Source organism: Ictidomys tridecemlineatus, chromosome 8 (genome assembly GCF_052094955.1).
Source record: "Ictidomys tridecemlineatus isolate mIctTri1 chromosome 8, mIctTri1.hap1, whole genome shotgun sequence".
NCBI classification, from domain to species: Eukaryota; Metazoa; Chordata; class Mammalia; order Rodentia; family Sciuridae; genus Ictidomys; species Ictidomys tridecemlineatus.
In genome coordinates, this window is record NC_135484.1 from 6,752,770 (window position 1) to 6,778,526 (window position 25,757).

Consider the following 25,757-nt stretch of genomic DNA (forward strand, 5'->3'; position numbering starts at 1 on the left):
TTTTTTTTAATGTATTGTGTCATGTGTGTTTTAAGTAAGTTTTACTGTAATTTTTTTCAGTATTTCCCAAAATGTTTTTACAGTTCTTTCTATTTTTCAGATTATCGATACTAAGGCCCAGTATTGTGTGTAATGGGATTATTAATTAACCACAACCTTGATATTCTCTGAATATTTGATGACCCTTCATAGGAAAGGACTTGGGAGAATCCAGTCTTGGATCAGAAATAGATGGAACCAAACAGAATACATAGGAATACACAGAGCCATTGGCTGCTTGAGTTGACTCACCAGGTTCCTCTGGGGGTAACAGGAATCTACTTTGGTTCCCCTTCCTTTCACTCTTTCCCAAGTATTCATGAACAGCAACTCAGATAACAGAAGCAGAATATTTCCCAGTCTTCTGTCCTGAGATCCTACTCCAAAAGCAGCTAGAATACAAACACAGGAGGGAATGAAATTCCCCAGGGAGAAGCTTTAGGAGAGAATTCTCCCAGAGTCTTTCCCATTTCTGCATATTTTGCAAGAAGTGGCACTAGCACTGCTCTTTGTTCCAGATGATCCTTTCAAAGATATTTGTACAGTGAACATCCTTAGAATTTGAGATACTCTCTCTCTAGAGCAAAGGATAAATTTGCTTATGGTGAAGATAACATCTCCCTCTAGAGAAAGGGCAGGTCTGCTTGCTGCCCATTATAAAAGACTCAGATACCCTAAGGTCAGGTTCCCCACCTTTCATGCAACCCACTGCATGTGGAGGTGCTACCTGGGCCGTTTCAGATCACTCTGTAAGAACCGGGATTTGAGAAACAAGTTCATGGAACACGATATTGCCTTAAGGTTTGCCTGTGACCCGGGAGTCTCTTGTCTTCTCCTAGCCTCTATGAAACTAAACCAACTTATTTCTAACTTTCAAGAGAAGAAAAGTCTCAACTCCTTCATAGTTTTTGAAAAAAGTTAAGAGGTGGGTTTATGCTGATACCTTCAGGGAGCCATGAACATTTCCAAGTATCCAGATGCCTGTCCTCACTAAGGAGTGTCCTGAATTCCTGCAGGAAGCCTCACTGAATGAGCCTGAGACTCTTCTTTCTCCCACATCCCCTTGAGCTCCTCTTTCTCCCTTGAACCACCTGTGGCCCAAACCGGGTGTCCAGCAGCCGTCTCGCATCCTCCCTGGCTTCTGAGTTCTCCCAGTATCATCCTGCATTTTTCCTTCACTCTCTCCATCTCCTCCATTCAGTAGCTGCTGTTGGGAAAACTTGGCTCCGTGCCCAGCTTCCCCAGGGCTTCCCTCACCCAGCTGCGAGCCATGCTAGAGTCACCTCTGTCCCCTTCATCTACCCTGCCGACGGCTCAGCTCTAGGGAAGCAGTGTGTCAGCGTGACTCGTTCCTCCCTGACCCCGGTGTGAGCCATGCTAGCCCATGTCCCCATCCATACACCTTAGCACTTGCTGTGCTGTCGTAATTACTACCTGTTTACTCTTTGCTTGTCCAAGTCTATAAGCACCTTGAGGGCAGAAACCTTCTGTCTTTTAAGCGGCACGTCCCACACCTAGCTTAGTACGTAGCACCTGCCAGGCACTTGACAAATATCAATTGGTTAAATTTATAAATGAATAAATTAGTAAATAAGTAAGAATACGAGTGTTCCATCTTACCTGCTGGACAGTGTGAGATGGGTGATTGGAGCATGCTCTCCAAGGAAAAGGAGGCACCCCAGGGCATGTTCAAGGCTAGCAAAGGTGTCACCTGATGGTATCTCAGAGACACCAGACAGCTCCGTGACCTTTGTGCCTACAGCCCTGCATGTGGGCATCCATGGTGCTGACCGCACTGAGGATGGCCACATAGCACTTACACGGTTGTCTGCCTGGAGAAACATGTTTTTAAATGTATGCACACACATCTGCAAGAAGATGGAGATTTTCACAGGTAGAGGCATTCAGGCAGGAAAATAAAAGAGAAAAATAATGTGAATGTGCTTTTCATCGTGAGCCTCATTATATGTGTGAATTGCTGATTCTCTAGCAAGGCAGTAGGAGTTGACAAAGAATTGCCCTTCAGATGTGTGGAAAAACACTCACAGAACACAGCAAATTCTCCAAATAAACACAGCCACAATGCCATGCTCTTGGAGACACCAGACAGCTCCGCAACTTTATGTCTGCAGGCCTGCATGTGCGATGCTGGTCATACTGAGGATGGAAGAACAGGGTCCCTGGGTGCTGATGGGGCTCCTGCAGCTCCGAGAGCCCAGCGGATGCCAGGGTCCTGTCTACTCCCCTGAGCCCAGCAGCCCGGCCCTCTCCCCCTGTCCATCTCTGCCTGTCACCACAGAGTGTCACGTGACCTTCACCGTCCTCAGCCTTAGGTACCACTGAGGTAACGCTCTACGGAAGAGGAAATGCAGGGGTCCTTGGTTGGGCTGGTCCTTGAAAGCCATTGTCACTCATCTCATTCAGCTGGTGAGTAAAATAAAGAACTGCCCCCTGGGCTCACGGGACTGGCTTACAGACTAGAGGAAGTGCACCTCATGGCACAGGTGCAGCACACTCGGGCAGCAGAGTGTGGCTCACGGGTGTCACTGTGTCTGAACACAAGCTTCACCAGGACACTCTACAGCAGTGAGCAGACCCCTTTGAACCCTCGCTGGGACCCTTTGAGCCCATCCCCAAACCTAAAACTTCTCTGTACTGGTGGAAACCTCTGCTGCAGGACTTGACAAGTCCTGCCTAGACGTCAATGACTGGCTTGATCAAGCCTCAGAGACGCCGTCACACATTGCTGGCCCACAGCAGACACACATCTGCAAATGGCAAGCGAAACCTGGGGCTTGGCCGACGCCCGATGGTTTATTCTTCCTTGTTCAATGAAATTGTGAGATAAGACTTTATTTATCTGAGGACCCTCAACCTCAGCAAACCCTAAATGCAGAAAGCAGTTGACTAAGCAACTTCATCCTTAGGAGACTCAGGTCCCAGGGCCTCTTGGGCTGCTTCCCTGTGGCATATGAGATGGCACGTAGTGATTGTATGTACGACACAGACGAGAGAGAATCAGGAGATGGCCTCACACATCTAGGGGCATTTCAGCATTTGATAAAAATAAAAGATACCCCTGGGTCAGTGGTACCTGAGTTCCAATCACAGCTGGGCCTTGGCACACTGGTGGCCCCGACCCTGTTTGCCTCTGTTTGTTCATCTGAAACTGTGAATGGAAACTGAGGGCCACCGTAGGGTTACAGAGGAAGATTCACAGGAAGCCCTCCCACGGCACCCTCATGTCAGTTCTATCATCACACAAAACCACCGAGTCCTTGAGCACCTCCCCCTGGGTGTTCAGGGCCAACGGGTCATTTCGCTTTCCCCCCACCCACTTTTTTACCAGGCCTCTTTCTCCTCCTCCTTTTGTTTTGCTTTGACCTTTCCTCCTCTCATGGAGGCTGTCACTGCTCCTCATTAAGTCCTCCTTAGCAGCCGACTTGGGAATACATCCCTGTCAATCCTACCTGCTTTGGGAACTGACACCAGGTGTCAATCTCCAAAAGAATGCTGAGACAGACACTGTACCCCGGGAATCCTTCAGGGGGCCCATGAAGCATCTAAAAATAGCTCGTGTTCCATGGGAACATGGGGACAACTGTGGGTCTAACCTAGACGATGTCACACACCCTACCGTGTCTGACAAAGCGTGAGATCTTGAGAATCTGGACACACTGGTTCAGATCATCAGGAATGAAAACCTTCCCAGGGTCTGGGGCAGAAGGATCGACTTGGCAAGTTAACAAGCCCGGTCTCAAAATGAAAAATGAGAAGAAGGATGGGGACGTAGCTCAGGGGTAGAGCACCTGGGTTCAATCCCAGGCACCAAAATAATAATAATAATAATAATAAGGAATGAAAACCTATGGCGTTTGCTCTTGGACTGAGTTTGCTTTTGAGTTCACCCCAGAAGAGCCTTTCCCTGGTGACTGTGGACCAAGAACTAGTTCCCAACCACCATTTACTCAGATAAGCCTTTCAGTATTCTAACACACCTCCCTTTATCTTTTAAAATATATGCTGCACGTCAGTCTGAATATGAGCCTTGTATTTTCTCATTGTCTGTCTCCAGCTTGTGTGTATTTTAAGGATTAAAACAAAAACAAAAACAAAAAACAGAAACTAATGACAAACATTGTGCTCATCCATTCAGTTGACAGCTGCATCCCCTATAACCAGGGTGTTGAGGGCCACAGCTGAGTCGGGATGTCGCATGGCATATTGCCAGAAGGAAGTGGTTGAGAGGTGACGCCAGCGAGCCATTAAGATGAAGCTGGATTGAAACAGGGTGTGTATTCAATTGTACATAGACCCCTGACGTCCGCCTCCGGCGCCCGCTACTTTGGAGTTCTCTCGGGGATTCCTGGGGAGTTGGCGTTGGTTGGTGAAGTTCCGGTTGGTGTATGGTGTTCCAAGGAAGGGCCATGTGGGTGGCGTTCTGGGAATTCAGAAGTAAAGTTTGTTCCTGCTTCAGTGGCTCGTGATTTGTGCCCAGCCAGACTGCGGCATTTGGGCACTTTCGCTGTCATTGTTTACACAGTAATAATGAAACCGTAGTCCTCTCCTGCCTTCCCTCCTACACACACGAGGGGGACAGACAACGGGAGACTTCCAGGGAGTCCCATGAGGGAGCAAACAGAATGCAAATAGAATGATGGGCAGGGGCAGGTGGGAAGGGACCTTCCCTAGCTGGGGTGCCCGAGAATGCTTCTCAAAAGAGGAAACTTTGAACTGAGGCGCAGAGACATTCCCAGTGCCAGACTGGGACTGACGAGTAGTCTAAATCTTCAATGTTTTGCTTGTCATTGACCCCAGGCCAAGGATCCTTAGCATGTACTTTGTCATCCATGTTGGCAAGCACAGACTATCGTCCTTGCAAATAAGAATTCTTCACAGTGGATAAGTGCCCAGAGCTTCCCACATAGGGTTCTGGTGGTGACAGTGGACAATCACAGTGCTCACCTCCTTGTTATTTACACCTGCAGGCTGAGGGCTGCATACCACCTCTCCCTGGTCCTCGTGCACACTGACACCTCCCGGTGCACAAGGGAACGGTGTGATGACCTTCAGACGCTACACGGGGAATTGTAGCTCTCACACCTGCTGTTCATTTGGGGGCCACATTTCCTCAGATGAGGACATCAAATCAAACCCACCCAAGGATGTCATAAATTAAAGACCACTGAGGTTGTCAAGTCCCTTCTGAGAGTGCCACAGCCTTTGATATTTCAGGGCCTCCGGGTGCATCTCTTGCTTATCGTGCTGCTGAGATGTGAATGGATTTATAGGAAATATAGATGCTTTCTAAAAGCCGAAAGTCAAGTGTGTGTGCATGCACGCCCAGTGTGTCTTGTGCTCTGTCCACGTGCTGTGAGCCCTGTGTCTGTGGATGTCTGTGGCGCTAGAACAGGCTGTCGTGGGCATCTCCGTCATAAGCATCATCCCCATTTATTTGCTGGAGTGTAGGATGCAAGGCCAGTGCGTGATTTCTCATTTGGGAATCGACATCTAGACATAGCTTTAAAACACGTCATTTTCTTCTGAGGCATCCTGCTCCTTTTCCTTCCTCCCCCCCCCTTTCCTTCCTTCCTTTCTCTCTCTTCCTTCTTTTAATAGTTTCCTCCCTTCCCATAATTCTTCAGTATAGAGAAAGGGATAATAACAAAGAAACAAGAAAATAGAGTACAATCAGAAAGAGTTCATTTAGGCATTACTCAAAGAAAAAAAGGAGATAGGCATGAAGTTAATTTTCTTAGGGTTCACTTTTGTTTTCCTAATTAGTTGTTTTGGGTTGTGACCATTGTTTTGCTTTCAACGGGAGAACTAAGTTGGAACTGTTGGCTAGTGTCTTCAAGGAGCCTCCACACCAGCAATTTCAAATGATTTCTTGAAGTAAAATCTGATATAATCTCTTCTACTGTATATACTTCTATAGAGATAATCCATTAACAGAAATCATACATGCAAAGTCCCAGTGAACTTAAGTCGTTCATTTCTATCAAACTTTCTACTTCTAAAATGCACTAAATTCTAAGCACTTTGTCCATTATCATAAGCACTCGTTTGCCTAAGGGTACAACAAGAATCTCTTTGACACCACTGATAGGAAGCTTGGCATATACTGGATACAGAATAAACCAGATAGTCTACAATGTCAAGATCATATTTCAAACTCTGGGCTCATTGTTTTATAGTTTTTAACACTTTGAGATTTGTTCTGGGTAAAACCCATTCAAAATCTCCCCTCATGTTAACCTTATGCAATCTTTAAATTCTCTCTGAAAATCCAATGTGTTCTCTTTAGAAAAGTCTAAAAACCAGGGTTGGAAACAGGCCCAAGAGGTGGACATATTCTAAGTCCTCCTGTGACCCCAGGGGCCTCCTACACTCCTTTCCTAATGGCCCTGCATGTAGGCAAAGAAGGGCCACCCACAGAAGTTAGCGGGTGCTCTCTAGCCTCCCTGGCGTTGATCCGCCGTGATCTTTGGTGAAGATTAAATGAGTTTGTGCTTGGGCTCAGAGGATCGGTTATGACCCAGACAGTAGTTAAGCTCCAGGCCTAACTGCCAAGAGCCAATTCCCTTCTGACCAATTCCCTACAACTTTTGGAAGGAAATTCCACACCACTACTTAACTGCTTAAAAATGACTGATTTTTGCTGTTCAAAGCATTCTGAGTATTTCCATTTCTGGGGAGAATTCAGCATATTTAAATGACTACTTAGGTGCCCGTGGCGTGAGGACTCCTTGACTCTTTCTGGTGGACTGTGGGGCCCCATCTGCGCCTGAGCTGCCTGTAGGGCAAAGACTCCCCCAGGTGAATTCAGGTGGATTTTACATCAGTGCTGGGGGATGAGGAAATGAGGACCTTCCTTCTGCTACTTCCCAGTCACTGTCCCTTTATCCTCCCTGTCCTGAAGTTTGCAAGGAAGAGGAGTTTCAGCGAAGCAAACTCTGCAGAGTTGAGGAAAATCTAAAACACGGTAGTATATTACTCGGCATGGCAAAGGGACACACGTAAGGTGCAGAGGTCCAGCACATTTGGGCTCAAACTCTCTCTTCAGCTGTTACCTTGTTACCTAGAGAGGTAATTTGTTTTCTCTGAGCTTTAGTTTCCTCCTTTATAAAATCAAGATATTATTTTTTAATATATTTTTTTTTTTTAGTTTTCGGCGGACACAACATCTTTGTTTTTGTATGTGGTGCTGAGGATCGAACCCGGGCCACACGCATGCCAGGCGAGCGCGCTACCGCTTGAGCCACATCTCCAGCCCAAGATATTATTTTTTTAAATAAAGAAAATTGTTCATGATGTCACAGACCCTGGACAAAATACTAGGCACCAGTAGGCATTGGTGGTAATTTGCTTAGTCTGTATCCCTTTAGGTGTATAAACCAAGGTCACCTGTTCCTCCACCTTTGAAAACTGCTAAGGACTAACTCCTGACCTCCCTGACACATTTGGGAGAGGGTATTTTTCTGTAGAATCATTATTGATTTATTTTTAACACCAAGTTTTTAAAATATTTATTTTTAATATCAAGTTTGAAAAAAAAAGGGTGTCATTTGGGCACACAACACTGGGCAAGGAGCTTTCCTGAACACATTATCTCCAATCCCTTCAGCAAGCTCACAAGTAGGTGCTGACTTCCCCACTCTGCAGCCAGTAATGGAAATTCAGAGATAGCAAATGGCCCTCTCACAGCTCCACAGATCTCAAGTGAAGGAGTCAGAGCGGCAACTCGGGGCTGGTTAGCAGTTTAACCTTTTCCAGAAAGTAGAATCAAATTATTTTCCTTATGAGAGCCAGAGGAAAGCCTGTTGTGGTTAGGAGTTTGGGTCAAAATCATCTGGCATAGACGTGGGGACCTCACTGTCCCTGTCTGCCTGTTTTCTCAATTATAAAATGGCCACTTAAGATGGGGCCACGTGACATCGTGAGCGTGAGGCAGAGAACTCTGTGTCTAGTGAATTGTGCTCAGCCGTTATTTTAATGCATAGATGTTTATCTAGTGAACAGCGGCAACCATTATATGCATGTCACTGAGTATATCTGAGTCCTTGGTGTAAATGATGTGTTTGCCTTTAACAGACTTTTAGAGACTTGCCGTAATGTTTCTTTGGTGTTTGAATTGTATTTCTAGATAGGCAGCAGTAGAGATCATTTTCTGATGTCTGCTGAAATACTAGGAAACTCCAGAGCTTCTATCTGAAAATGCCAATGTACTTTATAGGCAAAATCAACCACAAAATGTTGATGGGGTCAGGCAGTGAGGTCTGAGGCACAAATGTGGTTGAGAAGGAGCTCTCGCGATGGTGTTAAAGTTCTGGAAGCAAATACTACGTGGGAGGCCACAGAAAGAGTGAATTGTTGTTCACACTTCAGCTTTGATTTGGAGACACCTGTGAAAGAAAATAATCCTCTCCCAGTACTCACTGGTTATTTTATTTCCAGAAAACATGCTTGTTATTTTATCCCAGGTAATTGTCTGGGCTGCAGGGAACGGTTTGTGACAAGTAAACAGCGCCACCTACTGGTTGTGGAGAGTAATTTTGCTAAGAAAAGAAATTCCTCTCTTCCCTGGGTGTGATCCCCCAAATAATGCTGAATGTTTTGATTTCAGGGAGCAAAGAGCCAACACTGATGTTAAAAAGAAAAATCAAACCACGTAGAAACAGCTATGAATGTAGGCAAATTCCCTTCCTGGCATGAAGATTGCTCTTTTCTAAAGCGTCAGGGCTGCTCCAAGCATCTCAGTTCAAGTGCCAAGTGAAAATGTCTGGCTTCTATCACCTGATTTTCCTCCCTACTTTGATTAAACAGATCGGCAGAGACAGTTCCAAACACACTATTTGTCCAACGCATTTACATATTAATATTTCCAAACCAGATCTGGCTCTGAAGCTTTGTTATTTAAATGCTTTTATTGATATGCTCAACACCATTCAGGATGGCATTCAGCCCAGCCCACGCCATCCTGCACATTTAAATTAGAATAAGCAAGGCTAGGCATGATGGCGACTCGAATGACCGCCTGACCTTCTGCTAGGTGCCCTCCGAGTCAGCCAGCCCTGGTTCAAATCCCAGGAGTCAGCATGGAGGTGGCTGCAGTCCCTGGCATTCCTGGTGCCCCTGGTGGGTCACTGCTGCGGGTCAGGAGCAGGCCTAGACCTGGACAGCGGTGGAGAGTAGTCTGTCTGCGTTCCCCAAGCCCAGCCTCGCCTGGGCCTTGGGCTTGGTGAATTATTGGACGCTGTTGATTTACAAAAGCTGACACTTTCATTTAATTTGGAGTAACTTTTACTTGGTGTAAAAGTTAAACCCAGGGAGGCAGATGGCAGTGATTGGCAACCCAAATCTCCCACAGGTGAAAGTTATCTGAGTCTCCTGATCTGTGAAGATGGGTGACTTGCAGGTTCTCGGTGATGATTATAGGAAACAGCATGTGGGGGGCCCCCAGCTCAGGCCCGGCGAGGAGCCCAAATGCTGCTCTCACTGTTGTGTGGAAGTGAATCCATGCACTTCAAGTCAGAGTAAATTGATGGCATATGGTCCTGAAGCCATTAGATGAGTTTCACAGGCCATCCTCACAGGTAGACCTCATGCCCGCTCTGGACCAGGGTCATGGGGAGCAGGGAGGGGCCACGGGCTCAAAAGGCTGAATGTGGGTGGGCAAGCACTCGCCTTCCTTAGATCAGCCTCTCCACAATCTCTCTCCTTGGTCTTCCCTTCTCCTCTTCCTTGGTGCCCATCCCAAAGCATGAGCCACTTCTGTGGAGCTGGTTCCCAAACCCAGCTCCACATCCCCACGCCTCCCCTGCACCTTCTAGCACTTGCCGGTCATCCAGGTAGGCAAGTCCTCAAAGAGCAAGGTCCTTGGGGCAGGAGGAAAAGGTGCTGCCTAGGTGTGACCGGGCACGCCCATCAGGGTAGGTATGACACGTAAAAACCGACCCTCCCCCTCCACAGACCATGTGATGCCTCAGCCTTTGACAGTCCAAGACTGAGAGGTGCCCGGTCTCCAGGACTTGTCCAGAAGTGATTTGTCTTACAGTCAGAAGCTCGTGTCTCCTTTCTTGCTAATATTACTAAGAACAAAAGCTCAAAATGGCTTCTCTCTCTCTCTCTCTCTCTCTCTCTCTCTCTCTCTCTCTCTCTCTCTCCCTCCCTCCCTCCCTCTCATGACTATGAGGCAATATAGAAAGCTTGTCCTACAAGGAAGCAGGCAGCGGGGTAAGGGAAGGGCACTAACTAAGAGGGAGTCTCTATATTTGTAGCTGGGCTTGGTGATTATTGGACGTTGTTGATTTACAAAAGCTGACAGGCTGCCTGGGTTTGAATTTAGATGCAAAAGCTAACTGGCCAGTCACTAGTGACCCTGGGAAGTGGTTCTGATCTCTTTTATGCGTTTAATTAACACATATGAGCTGGGTGCCAACTACACACCTGGTGCTGTTCTAGAATATGGGACATGGCAGTGATCCAAAGAAGCAAAGACCACTGTCCTCGCTTGTTATATCCTCCCACGGGAAGCAGACCAAGAACCGCATGTGGATGATGAGATCACTGACTTAGAGCCAGGTGCACAAAGTTTTTGGAAAGGGCAAGAAGTCAGCTGGGGGACATGGGGCAGCCTCAGCCACTTGGTTCTGCTCCACCCCACCATCCTGGTAGGAAAGCAGTCACAACTCCCAGGGTGGCTGTGTCCCTGAGACGGAGAGTGTGCTGCTGGGTCCCCTGAGCAGGGTGGAGAAGAACCAGGCGGGGCATCGGCAGTGCTGGGTTGGGGAGAGAAGGACAGCCTCCGTGTGATACCACTGAGCAGAGGGGAGAACCAAGGCTCAGCTGGACACAGTGCTGGGCATGGTCTAGTGTGGCTGGAAGAGACAGTGAGGGGGGGGGGGGAACGGAGGACAGCCCTGCTCGGTGCCGGCTGCTGGGAAGGTCTGGGTCGGGTAAGTCCAGCAGGCCTGGGACCATGGCAGCCATGGGGGCAAGGTCTGTGGAGGCTTAGGTCTGAGGGAAGTGACAATTCCAGAAGGATCCCATGGGGGCAGGAAGGAGCCGGCACACCTCTGGGGTTTGAGTTTCCTTGTGTGTAGCTGGAGAGAAGAACAGCACCTGGGGCTTGGTGGTGTGCCGACCTACCAGGTTACTTCAGGAAAGAGCTCAGCAGGGTGCTTACTACTTAGTGCTGCTCAGTGAATGTCAGGGTACCACTGCTGTCCATTATCATGGAGCTGTTCGGGCTTCGCCTGGGCCTGAGCTAAGTCACCTACTAATTACATGATCTTGAAAAGGTTCTTAATCCCTGAGTCTCAGTTCTCCACATCTACAAAATGAGTTCAGGGGGAACAAGAGAGAGCCGACCACACGAGCGGCAGCGGTGAGTTCTCAGATCTCACTGCTACATCGTGGCTACCCCTCGGTGACTTTCCAGTGGCAGTCATGTTGGGTGAGTCACCTGAGTCCTCCCGCAGCTCTGAGCTCGGCCCTGCAGCTGGACCTCAGCACCCCTCCTGGCCTTTGGGTCATGTGGGTCACACACTCACAGGCAAATCGTGACCCAAGACTCAGGTGGCACGGGGATGTGGCAGTCTCATTATCCTGCAGAATGCCCAGCCCTGCGTCCTCCCTCAGCAGCTGGGTACATTTAGGTAGAAGGAAGTAAATGCTCCCCTTACTCAGCTCCTTTTCAAAATGAGCTTCATTTCCTGGGAAGGATAAGAGAGTATCTAAAACAGAAACCCGGGATTCCCAGCGATCAGAATGCAGTCTTTGGCAGAGGAGGGCTGTGCCCACACTGCTCAGATTCGTCCTGCTCCACGAGACCACCCTCTCATGGCTAGCGATTTGCTGCAGCTTCCTCAGGAAAAGATCACCTTCCTCCATAAAAAGTAAAAAAAAAAATCAAAAAAATCAGATCCGCACTCTCCAGTGTTTGTGAAGTCCTGAAGAGATCTCAGTTCAACAGGATGAAGCCCTAACCACCTGACTGTCTCCACCTCTTAAAGTAAGTTTTGGCCAAGAGGCTACACATCAATAAATAACGATACAGCCAGCCTCCTAAATGAGATTTTGATGCTCAGTTATTGGCTTCAACCAGGCGAGGGGAGAATATCTCGGCACATTTTGCATTTCAGAAGGTTGAGGCTGAAGCTAGGGGTGGCTGCCAAGGACCCTCTTGGGCAGCAAACCTGCCTGTGTGGGCCTCAGGCCATCGAGCAGAATCTGGGCTGTCAGGTCACTTGTAGACTCCTGAGGCCACAGAGATTGGCGTCCGCCTTTGACAAACAGAACACTGCACACCCCAGGCCGGAACAGACACCAGGGTGCACACCTCCAGGTTTGGGGAGAAGACTGGAGAGAGCTTCCTGTGCTGATTGTCATGGAGACCCAGAAGGCGGTCCCCGTCTCACCTCCAGGCACCTAGAAGCAAAATTAACAGGCTGTGCTCCTGAGAGCCATTTGCAGCAAAGAAGCAAAGGCGGCAATTTACAATTGCCCCCGGTTCTGCCCTCACCGACCCTCCCTACTGGTCCTAGGAAACAGTGCTCAAGACGAAGCCCTGCCTGGCCGCTGGGCCGGCTGCCTGCCTTCCTCCTGCCCTGCCTCGATCATCCACCCAGACCCCTCTTCAGACAGCGGGAAAGAGAGAAAGGAGCAGTGGGGGACGCGTGCGGCCCACGCTGCCTGCCTCTGCTGTAAAAGCTTCCCTCTCCTCTCGGGAGTTTTCCTTTTAATTAAAAATTGCATTTTTGAATCAACTTCCTCAGAGCTGGGGAGACTGGACGTCTCATTTGTCTGAGGCATTATCCTGGTCCCCAGAATGACCATGCGGCTCCCTCCTCAGCTTGAGCAAGGTGGGAGGCTGGGACCAGAAAGCCCTGGCCTTTTGTGGGTGGCTAGGCCACAGGTGGCCCTGGACGCTGCGTGGCCAGTTCCGTCCAGGCTTCTTGCCCTCAGCCCATTTGCTCTCCTGTCTGGCCTGAGCCCTGCCTTCTCCCTCGGTTCCCACCGTGGCTTCCCGCCCTGCCCTGGCCAGGTCCCTGGGCCGTCTGTGATTTATTAGGTAGGCTGTGCTGGTAAATTGCTCAAGCCCCATTCCCTCTCCTGTGAGATACACATGAATTTAAATCACCTTTCTTCCACTGGAAAGAGAAATGTCCCTGGCAGTGAGACAGAAAGTGCCCAAGGTGGAAACTTCTGGGCCCTGCCCTGGAGGCCACTGTCCAGAGACAGGCTAGCCAGGCCCTCCCTGCAGCCCTCGGGCAGTGCTCCCTTGGACCTCTTCATCCCTGGCTTCCTGGTGATGTTTGTGTCCAGAAAAGGTGAATAAATCTCCAAAGAAGCCTGACTCGCTGCCTGCACTCAGCTCGGTCCCTGAGGTACTCCAGTCCCACGGTGGTAGGAGGCAGGCGAGAGCCTCTGACCCCCGTCCCATGTCCAGCAGGCGTCACAGGGACCCATGGTTGATATTTGATGAGCTTTTGCTGAATGAAGGAACGTGGAAGGAAGGACTCGGTTCCCAGGCGTGTCAAGGTCCCCAGCAGCCGTATCGATCTCTTCAGTCAGGCTGTCGCCATGGTACCCAGACTCTCTGAAGGAGGGTCTCTGGGGTCTCATCAGCAAAACAGAGAGAATAAATCCTGCCTCGCAATGAAACCAGAGCTTACAAGTGCCCTGGAAAAGGTGCCCTGGTTTGTATTATCACTGACAGTATTAACTTATTGATCTGCACAGTAAAATCAGTCAGGGCCAGCTGTGTGCGTGCGCTGCCTTCTTCCACGTGAAGAAGTGGGCTCCAGGTGTGAGCGTGCCGCACTGCCTACCTTTCTCACGTGGAGGTGATAAGTCCCCTCACTTTGTTTTAAGAATCCTCGAATCATCCTGAGGATTAAACATTCTGCTTGTGCTTGATGCAGCGCCATCTAGACCCTCACAGGCCATTTTCCTGAGGACGGATGATGTCTTTCCAATGGCACTTTTCCCTGCCTCTCACAATCACCGACTGAATCCTCTCCACGGATTCCCTCCCACGCTCCCCGGCTGGGGTGCCCCGCTCCACTCCATCTGCTGCCGCAGAAGGAACCGTGTGGTCCACAGCAAGGACTCATGTGTAGGAACAGTTCACCTCGCTGCTGAGGGGCTGGTCAGCCCAGACCCAGGGCTCCTCGGAGCATGGGCCCCACAGCAGGTCCTTGGCAGCCAGAAGCCAGTGTGTGGGAGCCGTCGGGGAGCTCTGACCTGCAGCCCACGAGAAGTGAGTACTGGGCCTCCAGTCTCCCTGGAAGGCAGAGCTGCTGCTCACAGCTGGGACTTCTTTTTCCTTGACTGAAACAGAACAGGGCACAGTGGGTGGAGGAGGACTTGGAGAAGCATCTGCACAGACTGCTGCTCCCAGACACAGGCTGAAGGAGGACACAGCCAGCCACCTCCTCAGGTACCAGGCTAGACCCACTCCTTCCCTCCCTCCCTCCCTCCCTCCCTCCCTCCCTCCCTCCCTCCCGCCCTGGGCCCTTGGCTGCCCAAGCCAGGTGCCAGATGTCTTCCCCATCTACTGCTCCAAGGGCAGCAGACATTGAAGTGCCAAGATGCTGACCCAGCAGGTCCACAGTGTGCTCAGAACCTGTGTCTGTCATGTTTTCAATCCTGGCATGGGGACCAGAAAGGTCGTCAGTGCCCAGTTTATCAACTTGATTCAACGTTCACATAAGACAGAACTTAATCTTCCTGTTGCAAATACTCCCTGAAATATTTTTCGATTCTGCTTCTCAGCTGAAAAGCAAGCCAGGGTAGACTTCATGAGGGGGGATCTACCACTCAGATTTAGCTTTGTTGACCTAAGGCAGCTGTGAGAATCTTGGTAAAGAAAGAAGAGCAAGCTCTGAAGCACACGGCCCGCGGGCTGTGGCGGGAGGGGGACTGGACTGCGCAGAGCTGGGTCTGCAGCGCGTCGTTTCCTATGGGCTTTTAAACCCTTATTCCATGAACTGCTGTTTGTTGCAGAAGAGCATGCCGAGGTTGGGGAACCTTCCAGCAACCTAAAACATCCAGCAAGCACATGACTTCCCTTTGAACTAGACGGGATCCTGACGTGAAACCACTCATCTCTGCCCTTAGAAAGAGGCCACATCAGGACTGGGTCCTTCTCCAGGGGGGTTCATCTTTTGTGTCCACACGCTTCATTTTTGTGTGCCATTTTGTAATTTATTCTCAAAGATCCTACTTCAGGAGCCATATGGCCATTCTAACCTGGCACACGAGAGAACACATAATGGCCTAATAGTCTCAGAGATTTTCTGTCCAAAATGCTTGTAGCACTGAAGTGTATTTCCAACCACAAAACCACAGTGTTTGAAAAATCGACTTCCCCCACACAGCATCGGCAAGACTCGCTGCACACTCACCACCTATATTTGGGGGTAATATGTTAATGGGTAAAGGTCAGTCCATTTTGGTTGAGATTTCTTGATCCATTTCTTAATATTTTGTTTTAAGATAGCAATGGGAAGCATTGTCACTGTCGTGACACCTCTGGATTCTTTTTCAATACCCTGAATGACTTCAAGTGACACTGTAAAGATACCAAAAAAAAAAAAAGAATATATATATATATATATATATATATATATATATATATATATATATATTCTGCCAACTTTCCTGCCAAGAGTCCCACAGCAGCGTCTGCGCCCCTCAGGTCCTCCCTGCACTCACCAGTCCTCCTTCCCCACAGGGCACCCTCAGAGGCTGCGCCTGAGAACCAGCTAAGACTGGACCAAAACACCCTCCTTAAAATGCAAGAGATTTTATTATTACAAAAGCAAAGCATACTCACTAGCAATGTCAAAAACTTAAGCAGGGTGGAGAAAAAGAACAAAGCAATCATAATCCCATGAAGCTGGAGGTGAGATTTTTGATTCATTGCTATAGAGCTTTCTAAATACTTCTTATATCCACACACACATTTTTTAACAGAAATGGGTTTATGGGTTTTTACCAGTTTTTCACCCTTAATAGCATCACAAACACCTTTATAATTTCCCTAATGCCACGTTTAATGATGACCATTAATGAGGACCGCCATGATTTGCTTAAATAACTTACCTAACAGAATGACAATAATTATTCTATGGCCTGATTTTTACTATATTACTGATTTTTCTCTAGAAAAGAATTCTAGAAGGGCCAAAGTATGTGCATGTTTTTAAAGCTTTGCACACAAAGCATCTGCTCGACCATAAGAAGTGTCTTTTTGTGTCTTAACCTTCCTGAAATTGCACGATGTTTTAAATAGATGTGGATGTCTACAGTGGTAACTTTCTTTCCTTCCTTTCTTTTGTCAAGCTGTTATTAAGTTGAAGGTGCCTTTTGCAATTAATGCCATCTTAGAATTAAGGCACTCCAGTCCTGGCAAGCCGCCTCCCGGGAGCAGTTGTCCCACGTACAGACCCTCCCACAAGGTGGCTTTGCTACTTCCCCACACCACCCCTCTTTTCACATTTGCCAAATGACAGGAAGTTTCATGTCTTGGTCATCAAGCTAGTGCATTCCCACAGTTCCAATGCACTAATAACTACCCTTAGCGTAGTTCTTAGAAATTTTAATAATTTATTTTCCACATAGAGTATGACTCTTCCTTGGTGCAAAAAAAAATTGTAAAACATAAAGAAATTTTAATATGGCATGCTCACTGTACCAGTTTTTACATAAATACAATTTGATAATCCTAAAATTAAATCTTAATTATATTCTTCTAAAGTTCCATTCGATTAGAAATACCAAGTGAACCCAAACCCAGGGTCAACACAGCATCTCCAAGTCAGCAGGGAAAGTGTGTCCTTACTGGGGGCCCTGTGTGGATCCCTTCCTTCTTTAGGGCCAGCCAGATTCCCACCTTCAGTGAAGATGCCATGGGGTGACGTCGTAATTCGCTGTCTGGAAAGCAATGACAGATTTGCAGTGGATCCGGAAGCGCGACTGGGTGTGGAGCACAGATGGGCAGGGACAAGCCACAGTGAGAAGGACAGGATGAAGGCAGAGTCCATTGGCCTGAGTAGCTTGGGAAGCACTGGGCAGAGGGAGCTTAGGAACAGCCCCCTGACCTCCTGACGTTGACGCTCGCCTGGATCCCGCTCCCTCTGGGCCAGTGCTGATTCAGAAAGCACTTTGCCAGGACGTGAGAGCCATGGCACTCAAATCTGTGTCACTGAGACTAGGAAGCCAGCTTACGACACGGCTCGGGAGGACACAGTGAGAAGTGCCTGCCAAGTCTTGTGATTTAACACTTAAAAGGCACCTATGTGTCAAGCTGACATGGCTCTCCAGAAGAACTTGGAAGCGGCCCACCTTACATTGGGGTAGATTTGAGTAAAATACCTGACATGGGCCAATGGAGGCTCCAGGTTCCTTTCAGAAGCATCCGATAACACCTTACTGCTTTAAGATAATGAGAAAATTAGTGGAAAGACTTATCATAAACCAAGACTCATGTAAGGTCAAATTTCAAGTGTACATAAAGGGGGGGGGGTGGACAGAAGGTCGCCAGTCCACAGACCACTTGCTTCCATCCCTCTACTTGGGTCTGTTCCCAGTGCCAAACACACGTCAGACATGTGTTGATTTTAGATACATGAAACCAATTTGATTTTCCTCTTCAGCAAAGAAAATGATATTTTTCAAAATTCATGGGAGCAAAAGTCCATCTTTTAAGGCACTGTTTGAACTGCCACCGTGGAGGGACAGGTGCAGATGTGCACATGACCCTCCTCCTTGTCTCTGGCACAACCTCCTCAGCTGTCAGAAGGTGTGAGATGGAACCCGAGCCGCCTGGCACTGAGCGCCCACGGGCCCGGGTTCCCTGTGCTGCCCAGAACGCCAGCCAGGAGTGTCGTGGACACAGCGGCCGCTGCCGGGTCAAGGAACGAGGTCACCACTGCAGCTGCCATGAATGAGTAACGATCTTGAAAAAGAAGTCCATAAGCAAATGACAATGAATGGCTTTTCTCCCGGATCCAGCTGTAAATCCTGTCTCTGTGCAACAAGGGCTGTTGCCCACTGCGGTCTGTCCTTGGCCTGGGAGATGTTTGGGGACATAAATCAGTGTTCAGGTTAGAGGGGCAGCACTGGAGCAGGTGGCAGGGGGCGATGTGGTCATTTAGTCACTCCTCTGCCTTCAGTGAGATGCAGCATGATGAACTTGGATCCCGCCGTCCCAGTGAGGAATTTCTGTTGGAATTCCATCCCAGTATTTGTGACCTGCCTTCTCCAGTTCTTCAGAAGGATGTTGCTACCGGCTTGATGGGGGAATGGGTTCTGCACAGCGATGCCGGGGAAGGCGTGGCCACCTGCGCCATTTCCTGACATTTTCCAACAAGGACTTCGGTGCTTAGAGACAGAGCCTTCTGAATATTTCATTTTGACTCTTGTTATTGTGCCGTGAGTGACATACACCATGATACACTTTCCAGAAAAGACTTTCTGCACAGAGTCGTGGAAATGTGTTATCGCCGATAATGTCAACAGAGGGAAGTCCTGGCCCATTTTTAGTATCTCAGTTTTGAATCTTTGTTGGCTACAATTGACCGAAGCCACTGGGGCCACGCAGATGAGTTCCTCTGTCCAGGCTCCAGCTAGGCCTGAGGGCATTGATCACACAGGCCCTGCCTGCAGCACTGTCCTGTGCTCATCCCAATTAATCTTATTTGCCCTTCGAGAGCCCAAGCGTCACCCAGCTGTGGAATGTGGCCACACTGCTGGGAGCACAGACCCTCCCCTGCTCCGTGGTGGCTCCAGCCCATCATCACAGAGGAGTGTCTGTGTCCCCCCCTCTCCCTCCTGGAGCCAACCCTAGCAGGTACCCCTCAGGGCCTAGTGTGCGGTGGGTGGCAGCACTGGGAGCACAGGCATGGCCCTAAGGAGCCCGAGGTTGTGGGGGGGCACATAAGAGAACACAGTGGGGGGGATGGGAACTAGGTCGGGTGTGTCCAGGGCAGTGGGCACATGACAGAGACGATCAAGCCCAGCCTGGGCTCAGGGGGTGCCCGGGTGATTTCTGAATTGAGAATCACAGCTGAGTGGCTATAGTTAGCTGGGCAAAGCCGGGGGAGGGGCAGGGGCAGCACAGCTCGGGAGCAGGCGATGTGGGCGGCTCCCCAGAGACCAGGCTGGACACGGCCTGGGCCTTCATCCCTGCGCTTGGCCCCTGCGGTGCACTGCAGCCCCTCCCGGAGGTGAGCCGTTTGCCATTTCTCCATAGGCCCCTTGATGAGCCGCTGGCCTTCTGAAGACTTGATTCCAGTCACAGAGACAGACAGACAGACAGGGATGGCCTTTCAACGAATAGTTAGATCACTGTAATTATTCCTAAATGTTCACTGAAAGCCCATTGGTGCTTGTTGTGATCCAAGTTGTTGGGCAATTTTTTTAAATATAGAATAATGTTAACCGCCCCGCCCCCCCCACCACCACCCTGTTGGGTGACATTACTGGAAGAAAAGGGGACCTATTCCACCCTAGAGAGCATCAACCCAGACGCTAGTGGCCCTGTGGCTGCAAACCAGGGGGGTACTGCACAGCCAGCCGCTGGCCCTTTCCTGGTCACTGTCATCTGGCTAAATGAGCGTCCCTGTAATGTTTAGGACCAAGAAAGCTGTTAGTGAGGAGGCCGCGCAGAGGATGGCACCTCGTTCGCTCACCTGAGGTCCGCCAGCATCTCAGCAGCTGGGAAATGCAGTGGAGGTCCCGCTCTTTAGCCGCCTTAATCAGTTTGCTTTCTACCTCCTTAGCAAAGCAGTCAGATGGGGGAGGGAAGACAACAGACGGGGGAGAGTCGAGTAAGTCTGAGTTTTATTTTATAATTGAGCGACGCCGCAGGTGTGAGTGCTGCTGGCAGATAAGGCTTTCAGGTCACTGAAGGGCCTCCTCCGCTCCTGCTCAGGACCCCCGCCAGCGTTATCTTGTGCTAACAGCTGTCCAGAGGAGCCCCGGAGTCCAGAATGGGCCAAGGCCTGGGTGGCAAGCGCTCTGTGAGTGTTTCTGGCTTCCACCATTGTCTGCAGGCAGGGCAGAGATGCATATCCAGGGAGGATCATGTGGGAATGGATCCCGCCATTATTAAGCAGCCCCAGCTGTGACCTGCCCTGAGCCTGGAGAACACAAACAGAAGCATGAGCCGCCTTAGCTCCTGTGGGAGACCTGGCTGAGTCAGACCCAGGGGTTCTGGTGGCTGCCCTCCCTCTTTAGCTGGAAGGCTCACGAATAGCCACGTAGGGCAGAGGACCTGGGGCAGGGAACCCCCGAGTTCCAGCAGAGCCCTGGGTAATGCAGAGGCCCCGGGCCCGCTAACCTCCCCTGGAGAAGGCACGGGAAGGAGTCGATGTTCCGGAGGTCTGGGTCAGCTTCTTGCCTTGGAGTGCGCTTCGCTTCAAGGGTGAAATCCCAGTCCTAACGACGACGACTTTCCAAATGAATTCTCAAGTGCTGAAGAATTGCCGCCTTAGCTATCACAAATGGAAGTCCACTTGCTCCAGGTGAAGCTTTCTGTTCCGGGGCCTTTACGCCTGGAAGCCACTCTTTAACCCAAACCTCTGGGTTGGCTAAATGGAGAGCCTGCCATAACCGGGGTGGAAGGTGGACACGGACAGATCCTGATGGCACGTTTGTCAGCAACCCCATAAGGAAGGGTGCTCCTGCAGGCCGTCCCCCTCCTCTGCAGTGTGCTCTGAGCACAGTCTGCCTGTGACGAATGGTCTGGTCGCTATCTATCCTTGGTACAAGGTTTGACAGAGTGAACAAGCAGGAGCAGCAGACACCCAGAGACGCAGTGAAGGTTAGAGATAACCCCGAACAGCTCTTCCTGTCTGCGCTTCTTGAACAAATGGCTCAGAGTGTGTGGCAGGAAGAATCTTATGTTCTCACTGTAGACAGTGACACCTTGTTTTCTTTAATCTGACTCATTTTCTGTACCCTGCAGTTCCTTCCTCCATCAGTACAAAACGGAACTCAACTCTCTCTTCCAAAGGCTGAAGTCCAGCAGTCATCATTGGAGGGAAACAAAACTTTGAATTTAAATAATTAGAATCATTAAAACACTCATGGTGCTCTAACCTTCCCGATGTCCCTACTTACCTCTGAAATTGTTGAAGGTGTTCTCTTCTTTTGTCCTGTGATACCTTCACTGACCACCTTCATGATCTGAGCAGCCCTTGGAGTAGTGGCTCTGCACTTGTAAAGGTCCAGAGAAGCGTCAGAGAAAGAGACCACAAGAGACCAACTTCGTGCAATAAGCAGGGGGGAATTTTATTGAACCAGCATGCTGGGGTTCTGTGCCCACTCAAGAAAGGAGAGCAGCCCAGAGCCCAGAGCAGAGGTCAAGCAGAGCTTAAGTACACTTTTTGGAGAGGGCGGGGGGCTATGCATACATCAGAACAAATCATCATGAGGCACGGGAAAATTGAACAACAACTCTGAGCCATGATTAGTACATTCATTGGCGGGAATGATCTGGGCAGGGGTGATTGGTCACTCCTAAGCGGGGTACACATTTAAACTGATTGGTTTTGTGGCCTGGATGCTTACGTGCCGAGCTACTTGGAGCCCTTAGCTATTAAACAACCAGGGAATCAATGGAAATATTTACTGGGCAGTTCCCGCATTGTCCTAACAGCTACAGAGATTACAGGTTCCCGGGGTAGCAGAGGAATTTTAACAATACCTGATCTTTTACTTTTTAGCCCAGGCCTTGCAATTTAGAAACTTTACAACGCCCAGTCTTTTACACTTTAACTCAGGCTTTTGCAGCTTAGAATCAGCTTAGAAATTTTCCCTTTACACACTGACCAGTGGGCTCCTGAGCACATGGAATGGGGCTGGTCCAAATGGAGCCATTTCCCAAGTGCACAGGATTTCCAAAGCTTGGGAGTGAAAAAGGCAAAGTAGCTTGGTAACCAGCTCATATTGGTGACATGTGGAAATTATACGACTTTGAATTTAAGTGACTTAATTTAAGTCACTCCACCGCTTTCTTTTTCCTCTTTGTAGCTACGAAAACATTTTTAATCATTGTGTCAGTTGGACAGAGCCATTCTATACCGTGTCCTTTCACAAAAGTGTTAAGATGGTAGAATGAAATGGTGCAGAATCACCACTGTGGCCGGGTGCTGTTAGGAGCCCTCCCGGGACCAAAAGTGCTTTCCTTAGCAGCTGTCTTCTCTGGCTCCATGGCTGGACACCATTAGCCTCTTGGTGGTCACAGGACACTCACTAGCCACACAGGGGTCCTGGAGGCTTCTTGGGCCACACAGCGTGGTGCTGGGCTCCTCTTGCCCCAGGCAGCTGGCTCAGCCTGGCTGAGCGTCCACACCACAGCCCTGATCCTACAGCCCCCGTCACACCACAGTTCCAGAGCTGGTTGCCAGCCCTGACCCTGTCTAGCCCAGGTCCCTCACCCCAGCTGCCTGGGAGCCACATCTCCAGGGTCCAGAGGAAGAACTGCCACCCCTCCCTGAAACCCCCCGGAACTGGCACCTCCCTGGCCCTGAGATGAATCCTCTTTGGCGCCCGGCATCTCTAGCAAACTCAGGCAGTCATAGTTGTCCTTGTCCTTGTCCCCTCTTGCCTCCCACTCATGCCCTGTGCTCCCACAGGACCTCAAGTCCATTACAAGCGAACTCTGTGGTGGGAGAGCACCCAGGCAGCAGCCCTCGCCCAGCACACAGGACGTGCCTGTGGAAGCAGGGCGGGACGGTGGCTCCTGGGGGCCTGGGAGAGGTCACCTGTGACTCTGTGGTAGTTCTGTGCAGACCCCTGGGCTCCTGTCCCAGGGTGGGCACTCAGGGACTTTGGGCAGCATAAATGAGTAGAGCAGTTTCCCCGCCTGGGTCACAGCGATCGGGTTGACACGCAGGTCCTGACCCGTGCTCCTGGGCAGCGGTGCCATTCCACTTGTCTCCCAGGTCCCAGGTGGTGCTGAGGCTGCTGGTCTGGGGATTCCGGATCCCTGCTGGGACCAGCATCAGGACCTCCTCTGAGTTCATGTTTCAGAGGCCCCTGCGGACGTGGCCATCCAGGCCTCCCCTGATCCAGAGGGTCTCCCGCTGGGAGAGCGGTCCATTAGGAAGAGCAGCGATGGAGCAGGGCCTCCCTCACGACCTCTCACCAGCAGTTGTGCCCAGGACTCTGCCTCAAGAACAATCCCCACCTTGTTTAGCAGCCGTAAGGCTTCAAGGGCATTTGGATTTCCCAGGCCTTGGCTTTCTCTGGGGCTTTACGTCTGCTCCCAACCCTCTCTTCCTATCACTTCATTCTCTTTATTCCTTATCTTCTTCTCTTTTCCAACAACTCTGAGCCCTGTCAGAGTGCAGCCCCTCCGCCCCTCACACCCAAGACCGCAGCCTTGGAGTCCGGCTCATCCAGCCCTTGACCCCCACCGTGGGCTCTGAGTTCACCAAGGAAGTCCCCTGGCCAGATGGCTTTGTGCTTGTCCTCTAGCTCTCAGGCCACCCCTCCCTTGTCACCCAGGGACTTCACCACTGTGCCACCTTCCCATCTGCGTGTCTGTGTGGCAGTTACTCTGTGAGCCCCTGGCGCCTCCTCAGTGATCACACAGCATTAGAGCTGACTGGAGTTCGAAGTGACGGCGGCCCATCCAAATGGAAAGGCACAGCGGCGGGCAGCTCGGAGGGGGTCAGGAACACAGGCTGGGGTTCAAGTCGTTAGCAGAGAGGCCACCGACTAGGCCTCTCCGTCTGAAGGGACAGAGGTGATGAGCATAAAAGCAAATTCCATTTCCAGGTGCCGTTGCCCCTGACTTAACCCTCCCGGTCTCTTCCCTGTGACCCTCTGGGGCCTGCATGGGACTATTTCATAAGATTTTTTTAACATCTTACCTTTTATTAAGGCAAGTTTGTGAAAATAATGTAATACAACTAGATCTTTTCATGAACTTTCCACTGACAACATTTTTAAATGTAAGAAAGATACAAAAAAAACCTACATTTTATAAAAAGTCACCTCAATACCAGAAAATAGTTGATGAAAGATGTTGAACCTAGTTTACTTTTTAAAGGATGCTCTTTCCTTGACTCAAATTCCACGTGTTGTTCATCATCTTTAGAGCCAGTTTTGCTTAAATGCTTCACAACATCAACCCAATTCCAGCCCCAAGGAAGTTCCCCTTTGTGATCTGTTTTGTCTGCCAGTTTACGTTTCTGGGCTTTAGAAAGTTGTCCTTTTTTGTCTTTTTTCTTATTGATGGAGCTGTATTAGGAGTTTCAACAGAGATGCTATTGCTTATAGATGTTGTAGAATCAAGGGGACGTTGATTCTCCATGAACTGCTCTTTATTGTCTTTGGCATATTCAAACAATGTATAGGTCCTAGCAGTTCCAAGGTTCACTTCCACAGCTTCCTATAACTTGGCTAATATACTCTGCTTTACAGCTGATGATATGGTGTTGTTAAAAAAAAAAAGCGTTCATGGATATAATTGGAGGTGTTTGGGGATATGTTTCTGTCCAGGAAATCTCTATTAAGAAGGCTTTGGGATCACCACTTTCACCTATCGAAATATATTCACTAAGTACTCTTTGTTCCATTTACTTTATTTCTCCCTTTTTATCACAGAATCAACTTCCACTCTCCCAACATGTGTGATATTTTTCCTTTGTTTTTTGTTGAACAGTTTGAAAGCAATGTCTTCAAATATACATGGGTAAAGTATCCTAAGAACATTCTCTTTTATAACCACATGACCATTGTCATACCCTATATTGAAATAATTCCCAGAAACTTTCATCTGCTTCATAAATAGAAGGGAATGCTTCTAGTTCCATCTCCTGGTCCTTGTCCAGGCGGACAGCATTCACAACAACTAGGAAAAAGCAAGGGCAGCAGCCTGGGCCAGGGCGTTCCCCTTCGGTGCCATATGCAGGGTGGGTTCTAAGCTCCTGGAGCTGTAAATGTGAGTCAGGCGCACACTCAGCGGTCTGCAGCATCCAGCAGGACTAGGTGGGCCGTGGGCAGTGGGCGGAAGGCTGTGGCAGGTGGGGCGCTCAGGCGTCTAGTAGGAGGCTGCAGGGCGGCAAAGGCAGAGGCTCTGCAAGATATATTTTTGATTGATTTTATTTTTTATCATTGATGAGTTTGGAAAGAAAAAGAAACTCCAAAGACAAAAGCCTCCAAAACGTGTGAGCAAGACTCCCCAACATGGTTGAGCTGGCCCTGCCCCAGGGTGCCAAGGGCCGGGCCCAGGTGTTCAGGGGAAGCATTTGGTCTCCCCTGCTGTGCTAAAGAGCATAAGGATGCCCACAGGCGCGTGGGACAAATTGGGCTCAAATTGCCATATGGCTTGGATTTCACATTTTCCAGGGCATAGTCTAATCATTTCTACAGTGTCTAATGCCTTGCTGCAGATTGTAAATGATAAGGTCACACGGATTAGAGACCAGTTAAAAATCATAGAAGACATATGCTCTGCATTTTACTAATGAATGGCCATATTCAAACATGTTCACTAATGAATGGCAATATTTGAATGGGTCCACTAATGAATGGCAATATTTGAACGTAATGTTGAATTTGATACCCTGTGACCAGAGCTCCGTTTCTAGAAGGAGCCAAATGCTCCATAAGGTCTGGGAAATGCGGATTTGAAAGAAATATTGGGCAGGCCTTCCAAGATGTTAAAGGAATTCTCAGAGACTGAAATCTGC

The 25,757-nt window shown here is 49.4% G+C and overlaps 1 protein-coding gene and 1 pseudogene across 7 annotated transcripts in view; one reads left to right on the forward strand and one right to left on the reverse strand.

Moving 5' to 3' along the window:
* The window catches only part of Prkn (parkin RBR E3 ubiquitin protein ligase), a 1,217,693-nt gene that overhangs the window by 1,154,258 nt on the left and 37,678 nt on the right, over window positions 1–25,757 (forward strand). The window lies entirely within an intron of this gene.
* On the reverse strand, window positions 23,978–24,641 carry LOC101972839 (RWD domain-containing protein 4 pseudogene; annotated as a pseudogene).